General features: G+C 35.9%; 1 pseudogene across 1 annotated transcript; it reads right to left on the bottom strand.

Annotated features, from left to right (window-relative positions):
* Nucleotides 1–1,126: 1,126 nt before the first annotated feature.
* LOC311601191 (heat shock protein HSP 90-beta-like) lies at nucleotides 1,127–3,257 on the bottom strand (annotated as a pseudogene). The gene has a single exon. The product of its transcript is annotated as a heat shock protein HSP 90-beta-like (transcript).
* Between the last annotated feature and the right edge of the window lie 14,591 nt (nucleotides 3,258–17,848).

The raw sequence follows: 17,848 nt of genomic DNA, 5'->3' as shown, positions 1-17,848 counted from the left end.
GGGGACAGGAAAGATGAAATATGGTGTGATTATATCTCAACTAAAACATGTCAAAAATAAAACTTATACATTTTCAATATTTAATACATTCTATTTAATAGAAGAAATTATTATTTACAAAAGTGATTTTTAGAATTATTTTTGAATCTTTAATAACATATATTGTGAAACATATTTAATTATACTTTAAATAGGAAAACAACATAAGAAAAAATTATAAATGTAATACTTTATGAAATTATTTAATGTTTTAAATTTATTTTTAATAAAAATTTGTGACATTATTTTCCTTTATCATGTTAAAACATTCATGTATATATGAAAATGATATAGTTAAAATTCTATCAATTCAAAATATCCTTTCTGTTAATAAATATTTTTATTAATAAAAATATTAATATTTTTGAAATTGTACATAATTTTTTATTAATTTTTTCATATTACATCTCAATGGTTATCCCATCCCTTGTATCCTCCCATTCCTCCCTCCTCCCATTTTCCCCTTACTCTCCTCCCCTATGACTGTGACTGAGGGGACTTCCTCCTCCTTTATATGCTCATAGGGCAACAGTGAAGGACAATACAAGCAGTAAACTTCAAAGCCCTACCCAGATTTAGCCAATGGACAGGACATTCTCCACAGTTGAGTGGAGAGTGGGGTATGACACATGTACTCTGGTGCCTCATATTTGACCACGTACCCTGGATGGGGAGACCTGGTGGCATTCAGAGGAAGGATAGCAGGCTACCAAGTAGATATTTGGTACATAAAATTTTTAGTCTAGATAAATATTTCTATGAAAATCAAAATCTTAATTTTTTTATTACTAATCATATGTCTTGATGGTGATTCTAGATAATCTTTGTATTTTTATTTGTTACATTTTTTAAACTACATCTTCTTTATTTTGCATGCTATTCTTTTCACAACAAAATAAAACAAACAAAAAACCCCACAATACACAATACCCAACCCTGCTATTCTATGTGAGGGGATTTTCCTACCTTAAGGCACAAGGACAGGATAAAAGAGATTCTTCTTGACATGTGCAGAATGCCAGGTGGTCCAAGGTTGCTAGGGGGACCAGGGGGAACTAACAGAGGGCATCAGCTTCCTCAGGGGTCTTTATTCTACTTCTTCCATGCAGAGACATCATCATCACCCTCAAACGGGGGGATTTCATCAGGAACAGTAGCACTGAACTCCTCTGTTGTCACCTCATCTTCATCAATGTCCAACCCTAGCTTATTCATGTGGTAGATATGGTTGAAGTGTGTTTGGGGATCCTCAATAGAGAAACCAGAGGAAAGCAGAGCAGTTTCAAACAGAAGGGTGAACAGGTCCTTGACAGCTTTGTCATTTTTGTCTGTTTCAGCCTTCTGCTGCAGGGTCTCCCCAATGGGCTGGTCAGGATTGATCTTTAGATGTTTTTTGGCCATCATATAGCCCATTGTAGAGTTGTCTCTCAGTGCCTGGGCCTTCATGATCTGCTCCTTATTAACTGTCCAACCGTACGTGTTTGTCACAATGCAGCAGGGTGACGAGACAAGCCTATTGGAGATTGTCACCTTTTCAACCTTCTTATCCAAGATCTCCTTCATGAGCTTGCAGAGATTCTCAAACTTTGCCTTGCACGCCTCCATTTTCTTCTTTGCTTCCTCATCCTCTGGTAGCTCCAGGCCTTCCTTAGTCACTGAGACCAGGCTTTTTCCATCAAACTCCTTAAACTGCTGCACACAATACTCATCATTAGGCTCAGTCATGTACACCACTTCAAAACTGCTCCACAAAGGCAGAGTTGACTACCTGTTCTTTGCTCTCACCAGTGATATAGTAGATGGATTTCTGTGCCTCCTTGGTGCAAGACTCATACTCTGAAAAGGAAGTCATCCTAATTTCATACTGAGAAGTGTGATGGCAGAGGATTTCAGAGAGGTAGTGGTGATTAGTGAAATCTTCATGGATTCCAAGCTCTAAATTCTTGGATAATGCCTCATAAAATTTCTTGTAGTTCTGTTTGTCTTCAGCCAACTCAGAGAAGAGCTCAAGGCACTTCTTAACAATGTTTTTGCAGATGACTTTCAGGATCTTGCTCTGCTGGAGGATTTCTCGGGAGATGTTCAGGGGCAGGTCCTCAGAGTCACCCACACCATGAATAAAGTTGAAGTACTCAGGTATCAGCTCATCACAGCTGTTTATATGAACACACAGTGGACATACAGTTTGATGTTCTTGTTGTTCTCAAAAAGTTCAAAAGGAGCTCACTGAGGAATGAAGAGCAGTGCCTCAAATTCCAACTGACCTTCTATAGAGAAGTGCTTGACTGCCAAGTAGTCTTCCCAGTCATTGGAGAGGTTCTTACAGAATTCATCGTATTCCTCCTGAGTGATGTCATCAGGATTTCTGTTCCAACTAGGCTTCATCTTATTCAGTTCTTCATGATCAATATATTTCTCCTTAATCTTCTTTGTCTTCTTCTTGTCTTTGCCTCTGTCATCCTCCTCACTTGATCCCACATATTCAATCTTAGACTTCTTCTTGTCATCCTTACCTTCCTCCTCTTTCTCACCTTTCTTTTCCTCTGCCTCATCATCACTGATCTCCTTCTCCCATTCTTTCTCCAAATAGAGGGTGATGGCATAACCTATGAACTGGGAGTGTTTCTTCACCACTTCCTTGATTCTCCTTTCTCCTAAGTACTCTCTCTGGTTTTTTTTGTGGTGAAGGACCAGCTTGGTACCCCCAAACAATGGGCTCACAATACTCTGCACAAACTGTGAAGGAGCCACCGGCAGAAGGTGCCCAGTCATACTGCTTATCATCATTGTGCTTTGTGATCACAATCACTTTCTTTGCCACTAGATAAGCAGAGTAGAATCCAACACCCAAGTGCCCAATCATGGAGATGTCTGCATCAGCAAAGAGAGCCTCCATGAAGGCTTTTGTGGCATACTTAGCAATGGTTCGCAAGTTATTTATGAGGTCAGCCTTGGTCATGCCAATACCTGTGTCCACCAAAGTCAGCATGTGCTCCTGAGGGTTAGGAATAATGTCAATTTTTATCTCTTTACCACTGTCCAACTTGGAAGGATCTGTCAGTCTCTCATACCAAATTTTGTCCAAGGCATCAGAAGCATTACAGATCAGTTCAGGGGAAAAAAAATTCCTTGTTTGAGTAGAAAGTACTGATGATGAGGGACATCAGCTGAGCAATCTCTGGCTGAAAGGCAAAGGTCTCCACCTCTTCCTCAGGCATCTTGACAGAAAATACAAGTAGTAGTACAGAGCATGTTGGGCCGGGACAGCATCAAACTCGCATGGCAAGCCTAAGCTTATTAATATGAAGCCGATGGTAATTTTTATAATATACTATCAAAAACTTAATACATCACCAGCATCTAACAAGCTTGAATCTCAACACAGCAAGTCACAGGTATTTTATAAAAAAGATAAATACCATCGTTTACTCTTTCAAAACTTTGTTTCTCCATAATGTTGTAAATTGTGAACTAGATTTATTCAAAATATAGTTACTCTCTAATTAAGTTAAACAAATATAAGTATACAAGGAAAGAAAATATATTTTAATATGTCTCTATAGTCTTTATAATCTATAGTATTGGTCATTCTTTAACATTTTTATAATTTCCTGTAATCTATGCAGAATAATTGCATGTCCTTTAAGAATGAGTAAGTTATTGTTCAGTTGGATTCTCATAGTTTCATTAGTAAGAACTCTAAAGTATTGTCTGGAAGTATTCTCATGATCAAAATCATATTAGGAAAAAAATTCTTAGGATGAAACTCTGATATTTTTACATAGTTAAACTGTTTTTTAGTATATTATGGCTATAAACTTCAGAAGACCGATGAGTTATTTACATGTATCTTTTAAAAATGAAAGCATCATAGAAATGATTAGACATAATAAGTAGATATAAAATGGAATCTACTACATAAAACAAAAAATCTTTGTATTTATAGAATAAATCTTTGATTATGCAAAAAGCAATATGGAGATTTATTCTCAAATGGAGCAATAGTATTTCTGGTAGAAAAGATTTAGTTTACATTAACAAAACTAATTGATGATACAACATACATAAAATAGACACATTTTAGAAACATTACATATCAAGACTGAACTATGAGTAAAAAGAAAACCTGGAGAGATGTATACATATCAGGGCAAATGAATAAGTAACTACAACTTACTCTACTGAAAAACAAAACTCCAGAAAAATGCCTATCCTCCTCAAGCTAACCAACTATTTAAGAATTAATTAACATCAAAATCTTCAAACTGCTCCAAAAATGAGATAAGGAAACAATTCAAAACTGATTGCAAGAGGCCAACATTAAAGTGATATCAAATTAAGAAATAAAATTACAGAGAACTATTTATTACAGAACAATATCTGCCATTAAAATTAATTCATATTTTAACAAAGTACTAGAAGAAAGAATTCCACAACAGGGCTTGTGAGAAATCTCAATGCTTAAGAGTGTTTGCTCTTCCTGCAAATAATCCAGTTCCCAAAATGCACATGGAGCTCACCACCATATATTCCTCAACTTCCATGGTATTCAACAACCTTTTCTGATCTCTCCAAGTACCAGCTATGAAACTGATACACATAGATTCATGCATCAAAATACTCATACACATAAAATAAAATATATTTAAAAGGATCTAATAACACACTGAAGAATTATAAACTACCATTCATTTGTATGTATTCTCAGAATGAAAGATAAGTTCACAAAAACCCAAAGGACACTTCATCCAACCACAAGGACCATTTCTCAACCATGTTCATTGCAGATTTATTCATAATAGCCAGAAACTGTAAACGACCTAGATGCCCTTCAATAGAAGAACAAAGAAAATGTGGTACATTTACACAATGGATTAATATTCATATGTTTTTTAAAATGGCATCATGAAATTTTCAAGTAAATAAATGGAAATACTACAATTCTTAGTGAGTCAATCACGAACTAGAAAAGTAAATGTTGTATGCATTCACTTATAAATGGTTATAAATGGTTATTAGCAGTTAAGTAAATGATGTCTAGGCTATAATTCATAGAGACAGAGATATTAGGTAAAGAGTGAGTGTCTAGAGGGGATGTATTATACTTGCTTGCACAGAGAAATATAACAGCCCTCATTGAAAGACTGCTGGTAGTTGGGGATTGTAGCTGTGGGAAAGATCAGTTGAGGTTTAAGTAGAATGAAAGAGCACATGGAAAGATGGTTGGAAATCAGAAACATTTGAGGAGTAATGTAAAACCTAGTGAAATGGAAAATTCCTTGAATCTATGAAGGTGATCCTAATGAAGATTCTTAGTGATCAGGGATATGGAGCCAACAACTTTTAGAGCCAATTCAGGCTTGCAACAGCAGGGATGGGTTGTAGTCAACTGAGTTGTTGTTCAAGGGTATCCCATGGGAATCCCCCAAAATCTCAGACTATTGAAAAAAAGTTGCTCTCTGCAAACTTACAGTGGAGCCCCTTTGCTGAGGACAATATCCACATAAATCTTTAAACAAGGAGAAGTTGAGATGGTGACTATATGCATCCTTCCCCCCCCCTACATTCTTGTTTCTTTTGTACAAGAAGGTACTTTGCAAACTAATGAAAAAAAAAACATTGATACCAATCCAGCCACAAAACCATTTATCAAAATTATGTCCTGCCTACAAAATATGCTATAGCAATGGTGCCACAGAAGTTGTATGAGTATCCACAAAGTACCCAATTGGGCTTCAGCTCACTCTATGAGAAAGAACCCATACGTGACAGTGCTTGAGTAATCAAGAACCAGAGACTAGGTAGTCCAGAGGTCTATCACAAGGAAACACTACTGGTAGTCCCGTTGACCACCTTTCGGATGAGAGAAGGTAATCTCGGTGGTTCCACAGTAGGAAGAATTGGGCAGATGGGGAACAGTCAGCCAAAGAGAATAACTATTTGTTAACAATTAGGTAGAGGAAATAATTGTTAAAGAGAGACTGAGGAACAGAGGAGAAAAGGAATGTTGAGGCCCAAGCATAAATTGCCATGCAAATTGAAAGGTCTTCTAGGCCAGGAGAACTTTATTTTTCCTTTACTGTCACATACTGGACCAACCTAACTACTTTATCTAAAGTGAAGTTTTTTTTTTATTACAGATTACATCATGATTTTCTCATCTTTTACAATAAATAGAGCATTTAAAAATTAACAAAGCAAGAAAACAATGTAATAAAGAAATACAAATAGTTCTGTATACACTACAATAAAGCATATAGCAAAATAAATCAATATCCAAGCAATGGTCAGCATGACCTGATTATTATTTCTTAAACAATACTCATAAAAATTTAATCATAAGTTTCCCCTGGCTAAAGCCATTTTGTTTACATGATTTTCATAGTAACATCACTTAAGACTAAGCATTCTTAACACAGAAAAAATTGACTTAATTCCAGTCCTAAACATACAGGTATGCTACCCAAGCCTAGCCTAACTGTCAAAGGGTCCTTTATTGTAAAATATCTGTAAAGTATGATGTTCCAAGCCTATTTTTTATTACTTTCAAAGCCAAATCTAAAGAAACAAGTTTTACTTTTCTACAGCTAATAATATCTAACCAAGTACTATTATGTCAAAATCAGAGCTTTCTTTTCAAGGAGTTTTACCTGGCTGATCACAATAGTCAGAGCCAAGACTCTCTTTTTGGCAGATGTCTTCTCTCTACATTCTCTGTTGGAAATTTTTTCCCGTTTATTTTTCATTAGGGCTCAAAGTCAAAGTGAGAAATAGAGAAAGAGTATTTTAGGAAAAAAAAAGTAGATTTCAAAGATTTTAGGAACAATTACACCTGGTACATAGATAATATTAAGGACAATGGTGAACAATCAGAGATCTTTGGAACTTTGTCAAGCAAAGCCTTAACATTTGTTCTGGATTTCTAAAGATCATGGTGAGCAGTCACAGGTCTTTAGAACTTTGTCAGAGTCTCTATTACTTGGATGTGTGTCTGTGACATGGTAGAAAGAAAGAAAGAAATTAATAAAGGAAGGAAGGAAGAAAGAAAATCAATTAAATGATTCCTAAAAATACTGTGCTACATTCACAGATCAGTAACTTGTCCAGTTATCATCAGAGAGGTTTTCTCTGGCAACAGATGGGAATAGATGCAGAGAGTCATAGACAAACAGTGCATGGAGAGATAGTCTAAATGGAAAGCTGCTATAAAATCTCTCCCTGCAGAGCTAATGGAATCCCAGAGAAGAGAAGTTGGGAAGATTAGAAGAACTACAAGTCATGAAAGGCAGCAGGAGAACAAGGCCCTTTGACTCTACTAACCAAGACACATATGAGCTTACAGAGACTGAATCAACAAGCATAGGACCAGCATGGGTCTCTTTCATGTCCTAAATAAATATATTATTATTTTTAGCTTCATATTTTAATGGGACTCCTGAGTGTTTGAACAAATAGGACTCTGACTCATGTGCTTGCTCTTGGGGCTCTTTTCCTCCAAGTTATTTTTCATGTCCACCTTTAATATGACAGTTTTTGCTTCATCTTATATTTTATTCTGTAATATTTTATTGTTATCTCTAGATGCCTGTTCTTTTTGAATGAGAGACAGAAAGGGAATGGATTTGGATTGGAGAGCATATGGAGTAAATAGTAGGAGAACAAATGGAAACTATAATCATAAAATATTATATGGAAAAAAGAACCTATTTTCAGCAAAAGAGAATAATTAAAAAATAACCAGTCAATTTACCACACATTCAGGAAAAGGGATGCAGCTCTGTGGTAGAACATGTGTCTCATGGAACGGGCATGAATTCAATACCTAACACTAGACGAGGAAAAAAAATAAACAAAATAAAACTTTAAATAAAAACATAATCGTAGTCAGAGTTGAGGCACCAGAGTTTGTGTGAAAGTCAGATCTCCTTCTCCACTAAGCAGTGGAGAATGTCCTGTCCATCGGCTAGTCTGTGTAGGGTTTCGAAGTTTACTGCCTATATTTTCCTTGGCTGGTGCCATAGTTTGAAGAGGACCCCCAAGACCCAGATCCGCCTGTCATAAAGTTCCTCTGGTAGGTTTCCAGGACCCTCAGGATCCTTCTATTTCCTCATTCTCCCAGGCTTCTCTCACCTAAAATCTCCTTTTCTCTGACCCACTTTCCTGGTGAATATAGTTTTTCATGGGACTTGCCCCTTGGACTAGTGTCTCGATATAAGTAAGTATATAACAATTAACTCTTTTTGCTTCTGGATGAACTCACTCATTATGATCATTTCTAGTTCAATCCGTTTCTCCACAAATCTTGGGAATTCCTTGTTTTTAATAGCTGAGTAGTATTCCATAGTGTAAATGTACCACAGTTTCTTTATTCATTCTTCTACTGAGGGACACTTAGACTGTTTCCATGTTCTGGAATATTATGAATAAGGCAGCTATGAACATGGTTGAGTATATGTCCCTGTTGTGTGGTAGAGCATCTTTTGGGTACATTCCAAGGAGTGGAATAGCTGGGTCTTGAGGAAGCCCTATTCCCATTTTTCTGAGAAAGCGCCAGATAGATTTCCTAAGTGGTTGTTCTAGTTTGCATTCCCACCAGCCATGAAGGAGTGTTCCTCTCTCCCCACATCCTCGCCAGCATGTGGTGTCATTTGAGTTATTGATCTTAGCCATTCTGATGGGTGTAAGATGGAATTTCAGTGTCGTTTTGATTTGCATTTCTCTGATGACTATGGAGGTTGAGCATTTCTTTAAGTGTTTCTCAGTCATTTGATATTCTTCTGTTGAGAATTCTGTTTAGTTCTGAGCCCCATTTCTCTATTGGATTATTTGGTTTGGTGGCATTTAATTTTTTGGGTTCTTTATATAGTTTGGATATTAGACCTTTGTCCCATGGATGGGGAGTCATGGTGGCACTCAGTGGAAGGATAGCAAGTTACCAAGAAGAGACTCCATACTCTAAGAGCATATATGGGGGGAGGTCCCACTCAGTCACAGACATAGGGGAGGGGAGTAGGGGAGAAGTGGGAGGGAGGGAGGAATGGGAGGTTATAAGGGATGGGCTAACAATTGAGATATAATATGAATAAATTAATAAAAATATTGGAAAAAAAGAAATTTACAATCTCCCTATAATTCTGACGTTTTATGATTAAACAGTTACTCAAAAAAACATAACCGTGAAATGAAAATGTTTGTACATTAAAAATTAATACAAATGAAGAGACCAAAATCATCAGAATATTCAATAAAATTTAAATTGGGCAATCTTTGTAATAAATACCATATTTGAAAGTGTAAATATTTTCTTTTTAGTTAAGAAAACAACTGGTAAATGCTCATGTTTTAGAAAGATTCATATAGGAAAAGAAAAAAGAGGGAGGTGAGAGAAGAAAGGTAAGAGAAAGGAGGGACTGAGAGTGGGAAAGAGAGAGACAGAGAGAATCAAGCTTGTTTATTTTTTAATAAAAAAAATTTCACTCAAATAAACCAACTTCTACAAAAATGTCATTAGTTCACTCACAATCCATGTACCCCATATTAGTATCACCTGTAAATTCTGGCAAATTAGATATGTACTTCTAACATATTAATTTAATACCTTTCTAGGGCCAATGTAAATCAGAGAAGATGATCTGTGGTTTTTTGTCTGTTCGTTTGTTCACTTGCTTGCTTTGTGTGTGTGTGTGTGTGTGTGTGTGTGTGTGTGTGTGTGTATGTTTATGTGTTTAGTATCTACTGAAACTATTAAATACATTCAACCAAATTTCAAGGTACAAAATCATTTTCTTAAGTGGAAGGAGTTTCCACAAGGTTTACAATAGAATATATGATGGCTGAAACCTAAAATCTGCAGGATTTGCAGGAATCCCTAGTGTAAGAGCCTAGAAGCTCCCAAAAGAAAAAGAATTTTATGAAGATAACAACAGTAGTAGAACTTTCTTTAGGATCCTCTGTGGACCCCAAGACATATTCCTTCTCTAGACTTAGGTAATTAGTAGGGACCATTGCTAATGGTGTCTGCTGCCTTATAGAGCACTCTATTCCTAAATACACACTGTCCCCAAAATCAGATCACTTGTCTGATGTAAGCAGGAACATCTAAGTAGGGAGGTGACACCAATCTGCATAAAATATTTTCAGATGATTTAGGAGTGAGACAACTATGGTGGCACACAACCTTTAATCCCTGCAAACTGGAAGGCCAAGGCATGTGGATCTCTGTAAGTTTGAGGCCACCTTGGTCTGCAAAGAGAGTCCAAGATGACCAAGACTACATGGCCTTGAGGCCATGTCTCAAAAAAACAAAACAAAACAAATGAAGATTCAGAAGATTCAGGAGCAGACCAGGACCTCTTCAGAGAGAATGGTGTTGATTACCAGGAGGATGGAAATACTTCCTTTCTTTCAATTCCATCTGTTTGTAAATGGCAGGGAATACCTAAAGCCACTGAAGGGCTTACTTTGAAAACGAAGATGTCTCTTTTTAACCACTTTGGCCTGGCCATCAGTGTACCTCTACAGCATTGAAGGAAGATGAAAAGTTAGAAGATGAATATGATTAGAGTGAACGTCATATATTTCCTAGGTATTTTTACTGTGTCCCTTAGAAAGAAAACACCCTGGAGTCATAAATACTGATTTCTGACCATGTTGAACACCAGAGATGGTGGATGCAGCGATCCCAGATCTGCTTATATATATCAGTTGGGGTACAAAGTCAGGAAGATAATTGTAGAGGCCTCGTATTTTATAAAGTAGAACTATGTCATTTTACACAAGAAGGCTGATTGAACTGTTAGTATTGGTGGGAAGGATGTGAAACTAGTGGCAATCTTATTTGTCCATATGGGTACATGAAAGGTATTGTAATGTGGATATGTTTTTTAGTTTTTGGTAGGAGTCTGTTCCATTCCTAATTTTAATCTAGTGCTTTTATTGTGAAGCACAGTTATGAAAATATTTTTTTAGATTAAGTACTTTCCTACTCTTGATACTAGTTCTCTCTTTAGGTTGTCTAGTGCTGGGATGGCATTCTGGTAGGAATTTGTGATCTGTTAGGATTGAGAAATAAAATACATCCTGGTTGTACTCTTGGATGGATTTTCCAGCATTTCACTTGAATGTAATAAGGATCTCTATGAGAGTATTGCTTTATGCAGCTGAGAGAGATCAGGCTGTACTATCTTCTATTCCAGATGGATTGATTTATGTTGTCTTGCATCAACTCAGGAGTAAGTATTAGTCAGTGTAATATGCTTGTAGTTAGTGGGCACTGTTTGCAGTCAGAAGAAGTTACTTGAATTTTTACTACTGATGTTGCTCCCTCTTCATTAGATGGGGGTTGAAGCTAGAGAGTCAATGATGAACTAAATGCCAATAGGTACTATACCAACAAAAATCATCATCACAAGTAGAGGAGACCTTCAAGGTTGCTAGACAGCTTGAGATGTTAGAAACCTTGAATAGAATAAATATAAGTTGAAAGCATGAATGAGAATGAGATTACCTGTGAAGGAATGAGTTTCCCTCTAAGCTATATATACACATATATAGTTATATAGTTATACCTTTCCTGGCTTAGAGATGACCAATTGATTTGCATGACCTCACCTGACATAAACACAGAAAACTTGGAAGCAACACAACTGCATACTGATGGATAAATGGAAGTAAAAATGTGATATTCACATAAAATAGGGGAAGAAAAGAAAAGAAAGAAAGCACCTAGAGAGAGAAATAAAACTGATGGGGGAGCATTCCCAGGACAAGGAAGGACCCTGAGATTCTTTGGGGTGGCCTTATCTGAAAGCTCTAAAAGCAGAGGACATGGAGCCTGAACTCACCATGTCCTGTAGGCAGGTGGGACTTCCAGTGGAGGTAGAGGAACACCAATCTACAAAAATCCTTTGATCCAAAAATTGTCCTACTTATAAGAAGTGTAGGGATAAAGACAGAACAGAGATTGAGGAAATGGCAAACCAATGACTAGCTCATCTTGGGATCCACCCCATGGGAAAGAGCCAATCCCTAACACTATTGATGATACTCTACTATGATTACAAATAAGAGCCTAGCATAACTGCCTTCTGAAATGCTTCCTCCAGCAGATGATTGAACCAGATGCAGAGATCTGCAGATAGGTTGAGCTGGGGAGTTTTATGAAAGAGGAAAGGGGAGAAAAATTTAAGGGATATAAAGGGTCAATAACTCCACATGAGGACATAAAAAGAACCAATCTGGGTCTATGATAGATCACAGAGGGTGAACCACAAACCAAAAAGCTTACAATGGACCCCTTTACATATACAGACAGATATGCAACTTGTCTGTCATGTGGATCCCCTAACAACAAGAATAGGACCTGTCTCTGACTCTGTTGCCTGCCTTTGGATCCATTTCCCCTGGCTGGGCTGCCTTGTCTGGCCTCAGTGGGAGAATATGCTTCTTTCTAACACCCCTTAGGAGCCTCCACTTCTCTGAGAAGAAGAATTTAATATAGAGGATTATGTCTCCTGAAGGCGGGAATTTGATGAAAAAGGGGGGAAGGGGAGCTGGGATCAAGTTGTATAGTTATACATATGATAAATAAAATGAAATAAAATAAATTTAAAGAAATTTCCTTTTAAAAAGCAAGAAATTGCCGCCCATGTAATTAAATGGAAAATTGAATATTTTGTGAACTTTAATTTATGTGAGATAAGCAGAACAATCAAATATGTACAACAGGAAGGAAACTGTCTCTGTCATCTTCTCATTTGGAAAGCTACTAAGCTGCACTCCTGTCTTACTCAGGTAATCACATTTATTTATTCTCAAGTCTCTGATGGAGTTGAAGAAGAGGTATCTTAGTTTTACAGTAAAGCTTAGTTGTTTAGGGGTTAAGATGTTTTTAGGTCTAGATAGATGTTTTAAGTTGATAATGACAAGATGTGATGGAGATTGATTTACATTCAGAATTGTAGATGCACCAAGATAGGAAAGATGTTTTCTTCAAGGCTGTCAAACACAAATAGCCAAAACACTAAGAATGTAACATTTATATAACTCCTGATGGTGTCATGGTTATTGTTGCTATAGGTAGTTTATTGTATATATGTGGAATAATATAAATGTATATGTTAAAATAAATAAATAAATACCTCAAGTATGAGAGAGAGAGAGAGAGAGAGAGAGAGAGAGAGAGAGAGAGAGAGAGAGAGAGAGAAAGAAGAAGAAAAAGGAGGAGGAGGAGGAGGAACACATTGCTTTTCAGGGACTGAAGATAAGAGGAAAATAGGAAGTTGGGTTAATGAATGCAAAGGTGCAGTTTTTTACAACCTACAGAGGACAAAAGTATTTGGATGGTGGTGATGGTTGCTCAGCAATGTTGAGATTATTTCCATTGAAGTATATTTTTTAAAATGCTGATGTTACATTTCATGCCACAAATCATTTGAATAAAATTTTTTTAAATGAAGAAATACTCTGAGTTTAAAAACTGCAATTATTATTACTACTAAGTGAATTTGAATGGAATAAGTAGTTTGGGACAGAATGAGCTAAATACATATGTAAATATCACATTCTGAAGTTGAGTTTTTACCCAAAGGAGCCATCTGCTCTTAGACTTTCAAATCTGAGTAATTGTTAGTTTCCAAGTAATTGTCCTTCTCACATGGATTCAAAGCAGACCTTCTAAACATCACAAATTACAATAAACAACTGAACCAATTAGCATGACAGAAGGTATATATTAGGTCGCATTGTCACAACTGAGAAAAAGCTATTGAAAATACAAGATCCAGATGCTAGTGAAATCTAAAATTCATTCTCTTCCGAAACACTCAAATTGTATCTGATATGTTGAAATGTTTCACCCAAATGATGGTTTAATGCATAAATGGTTACATCCTTTCTGTAGTTGAAAAAGCAAATACATACCCATGAAGCAAATCTGCTTGCCCATGGCATTTGAATAATAGCTGTGTGAAGATGTGGGAAATAAATTAACTGCTTTTAAATCTCACACACCAGACTCATTTTGGACAGTTTTGTCTTAAAGAGTATTGAATAGAAATACTAAGCTAGGCAACTTATGTTTTAACTAATAATATAGGTAGTATAATGAAAATTTTCAAAGTACAGAGGACATTAATACAGCTACAAAATACTTAAGCTTATTTCATTAATGTTCATGTGCAATTCATAGTTCCACAAGTACTGAATGAAGATATGTGTGTTTCCTACATGGAATTTACTTAAATCATTCTCTTCACCAACACAGCGTATTTCCTGTCTTCCATTTTAGAGTTAGGACTTTTATATGTTGATCTAATTTAACAGTCCTTTCTAAAGTTTAGAATATCTTAGGAGTTGTGCTACTTGTCTCATTCAACACAGCAACATATTATTTTGTCACATTACAAAAAACAGCCATTAAAGACAGTGGTCCCTCTCAGTCATAGACCTAGGGGAGGGGAATAGGGTGAAAGCAGGAGGGATGTAGGAATGAGAGGATATAAGTGATGGGATAACAATTGAGTTGTAATCTGAATAAATTAATAAAAAAAAGAAAAGAAAAGAAAAAATTTAAAACATTAAATCAGTATATCATTACATAATCCATTTGGGGGACAAATTATATTCTCCTTTTTTATTATCAACTTTTAAAAATTATTTTCATATCTTTTCATAATTGTTTGACCTATAGAATTATGTTATATCTGTAATAGGTTTCATGTCATATGTCCAAAAGTACCTCCAAAAGATTCACTGTCTTTAACAAATGTGTAACCTTAGATTCATTTTTCTAGAATTTAAGACAATAACCCATTGGTATTCTGAATATGAACCAATGGCATGGTACATATATTTTAGTTCTCCAAACTACAAAGTGGAGCACCCAAGCCATTGTATCCTTGTTCCATGACAACACCAAACAGAATTTTCATTTCTACTTCTTCATCCAGTAATTGAAGCTTGACAGTACACATACAATATCCATTCTGACCATGGTGACCCAGAGCTGCAGCCTTTCTATTCAACATCTCTATGGGCTGGCATTCTGCAGTTTTTTTAAGCCTTTGTGGATTTTTCTTAGATGGAAATATCCCTTTTGGTGTTATAAGTAACAGATTGAATTTTTCTGCAGGTTCTTATTTTGATTTAAAGGTTTCTCCAACCTATGTTCTATGGCTTTTAATTTGGCATCTACTTTGCTGTCTTTTCTTTCTGTCTTTCTCTGATCTCTCCCGAAGAAGATATTGTCACTGAAATTGTCACTGAAAAATTATTTGTATGCTAAAAGAAACAAACTCAAATGGAATCAAGAAGCACTGTTTCACTATGTCTTGCTCCATTTTCAACATAGAAAATAATCTTCTTTAGTCTCCAAACCACTACTTAAGGACTTTACTTTCTTAGACTCAGCTTCTCTTTTAGATCTAACCAGTTCAGATGCTTGAGGCTTCTCAATCAGTTTCTGTCTCCTGCTTCCACCGAGAGGCTTTTTCTTTTCCTGCCTCCGTCACTGAATCCTGACCATGGCCCCATTCTGGGAAGTTATTCTGTCCATAAGTGTTTGCTCATCTGGCTGTGAGGATTCAGGCCAGCAAGAATCCCGTCTCAAATGGAAAAATCTGGCTTTGAGAATTTTGCTTGTGTTAAAGAGCCACTTTTCTTAAGCAAGGGCTTGCTAAAATAACTGCTTCATTGGGTTGTATCTGTTTTTTGTTTTTCTGCAGCTGCTAGAGACATTGCTGCTCTGCTGGGGGTCTTAATCAAGAAGCTGTGAGTTCCTGCCTTAGAAACTGCAGTTGTTCTCTTATTGAACAGAACTGAGAAACTATTTTGTGTTTGTGTTTAGATTCTATGTGAGTTTTGGCTAGGGTTGTGTAAGTTCTGCTCCAATTTGGGCATCAAAATGTTAAAGATCTTTTAATATAATTGTGTTTATTTACCAATTTCTCTCATAACCTGGATATCACACACATAATTGAGACTCTAATATATTATTTAAACAAAGTTTGTAACACAAAAATTGAGCAGCTATTACCTTATTCTTAACTCTACACTCGTTTGGCTTCCTTCCAGCATGCATCCCAGTGATACATACACTTTACAGATTTCTTGTTCCCGCTCCTTCTGATTATTGTGAACATCTCCAATGGCTGATTTCTCTGCTTCCTTTTCTAACTCCTCCTCCCCTGTCTGGCAGGAAGTACAGCCCTATTCTTTTTCCTGCTAAGTGATTGGCTATAAACTTTTTTATTGAAATATCAGGAAACAAATGAAAAGCAATATTTACACAACATTAAGACAGGAGATGCTAAGAGCAAGGATTGCAACCAGATATGGGAGAACAGAAATCAGCATTTGAATTACACAATCACCTTATGCCTATAACTTGGAGTATAAATATGCTCAGATGCATGTGTAAAATTCTCAAAACTTAAGCATAAGATACAGAAAATAGTTATCACAAAAAACAATATTTGAAATTCATTCATTTGACAAGCATGTTTTCAATATTGATTTACTGTGTGTGGAGATAAATTTGTATGTGTTGGTATATATGTGCCTCAGTGCATGTCTTAAGGTTTTATTGGTGTGAAGAGACACTATGCCCATGGTACTACTTAGAAAGAAAAACATTTAATTAAAGCTGACTTACAGTTTCAGAGTTTTATTCCATTATCATCATGAAAATTACCAAGATAGCATCCAGGCAGACATAGTTCTGGAGAAGGAGATGAGAGTTCCACATCTTGATCCACAGGTGGCAAAAGAAGATTGGGTGCCAAACTAGGCTTAGCAGAAGCATAAGAGACCTTAAAGCCTGCTCCAGCATTTACAAACTTTCTCCAACGAGGCCGTACCTATTCCAAAAAGGCCTAACCTCCTAAGAGTACCACTCCCTATGTGCCATGCACCCACACATGAGTCTATGACATCCACACATATTCAATTCATGACAGAAGCAAAGAAGTTATTTAATGCTCAAATACAATAGTCAAATATATGGACTTCCTTATACCAAAAGAAGAAAAACATGAGAACTTAGCTATAGAGAAGAGAAAAGGTGTAAATATATTTAGAAGTGTTAACAGATATACAAGAAAAAGTGTGATTTAGTAACACCTTAAAAAAGTGAAACAAAAAAAAAGATTTAAAAATGTGTGCTTAATACAATTCATATGAATTTGAACCTTTGAAGAATTGGGGTAGTAAAGTTATTTGTATCTCCCTTTTCATTGTGCTTAGTAAATATTGAATGATTAATGTAAGTCTATATATGAATAACAGGCAATTGAAAATTTTAATTTACATTTCTCTATGACAACTATATTCTCCTGTGGAGAGCACTTGTAGTTCTATTTTTATTTCCTACTGCCGGTTGCTATATTTATACTTATGATAATTTTATTATTTTATCCTTAAGAGTTACTATTTATTTATCCTGAATTTTTTCCTCCAAAGGTTATTTAGCTCACTAGCATTGAAATACATATTTATTTTAATAAATGAAATCATGTGTCACCTATATGGGAACTTTTTATGCAACTGTAGATGGTGATGAGGTAACATTGCAATAGACACAGTAGAAAAATTTGTTTCTTAACACCACTTACCTAGAATTCTAGATATTGTCTCTATAAGTAGGTCAATTATTCAATTTAATATAAGATAATAATAGTGCTTTGCAAATGATCTGTGATTTTTCGTAAAAATTATACTCCCATACCCACATACAGACATGCAAATAAAAACAAACATGATTTTTATCCAGATAATGACACTGAACTAAAATTAAATTTTATCTCTTCTGATC

Source organism: Acomys minous (assembly GCF_964271855.1).
Source record: "Acomys minous genome assembly, chromosome: 7".
Lineage (NCBI taxonomy): Eukaryota > Metazoa > Chordata > Mammalia > Rodentia > Muridae > Acomys > Acomys minous.
This window is presented reverse-complemented; position numbering and strand designations above follow the sequence as displayed.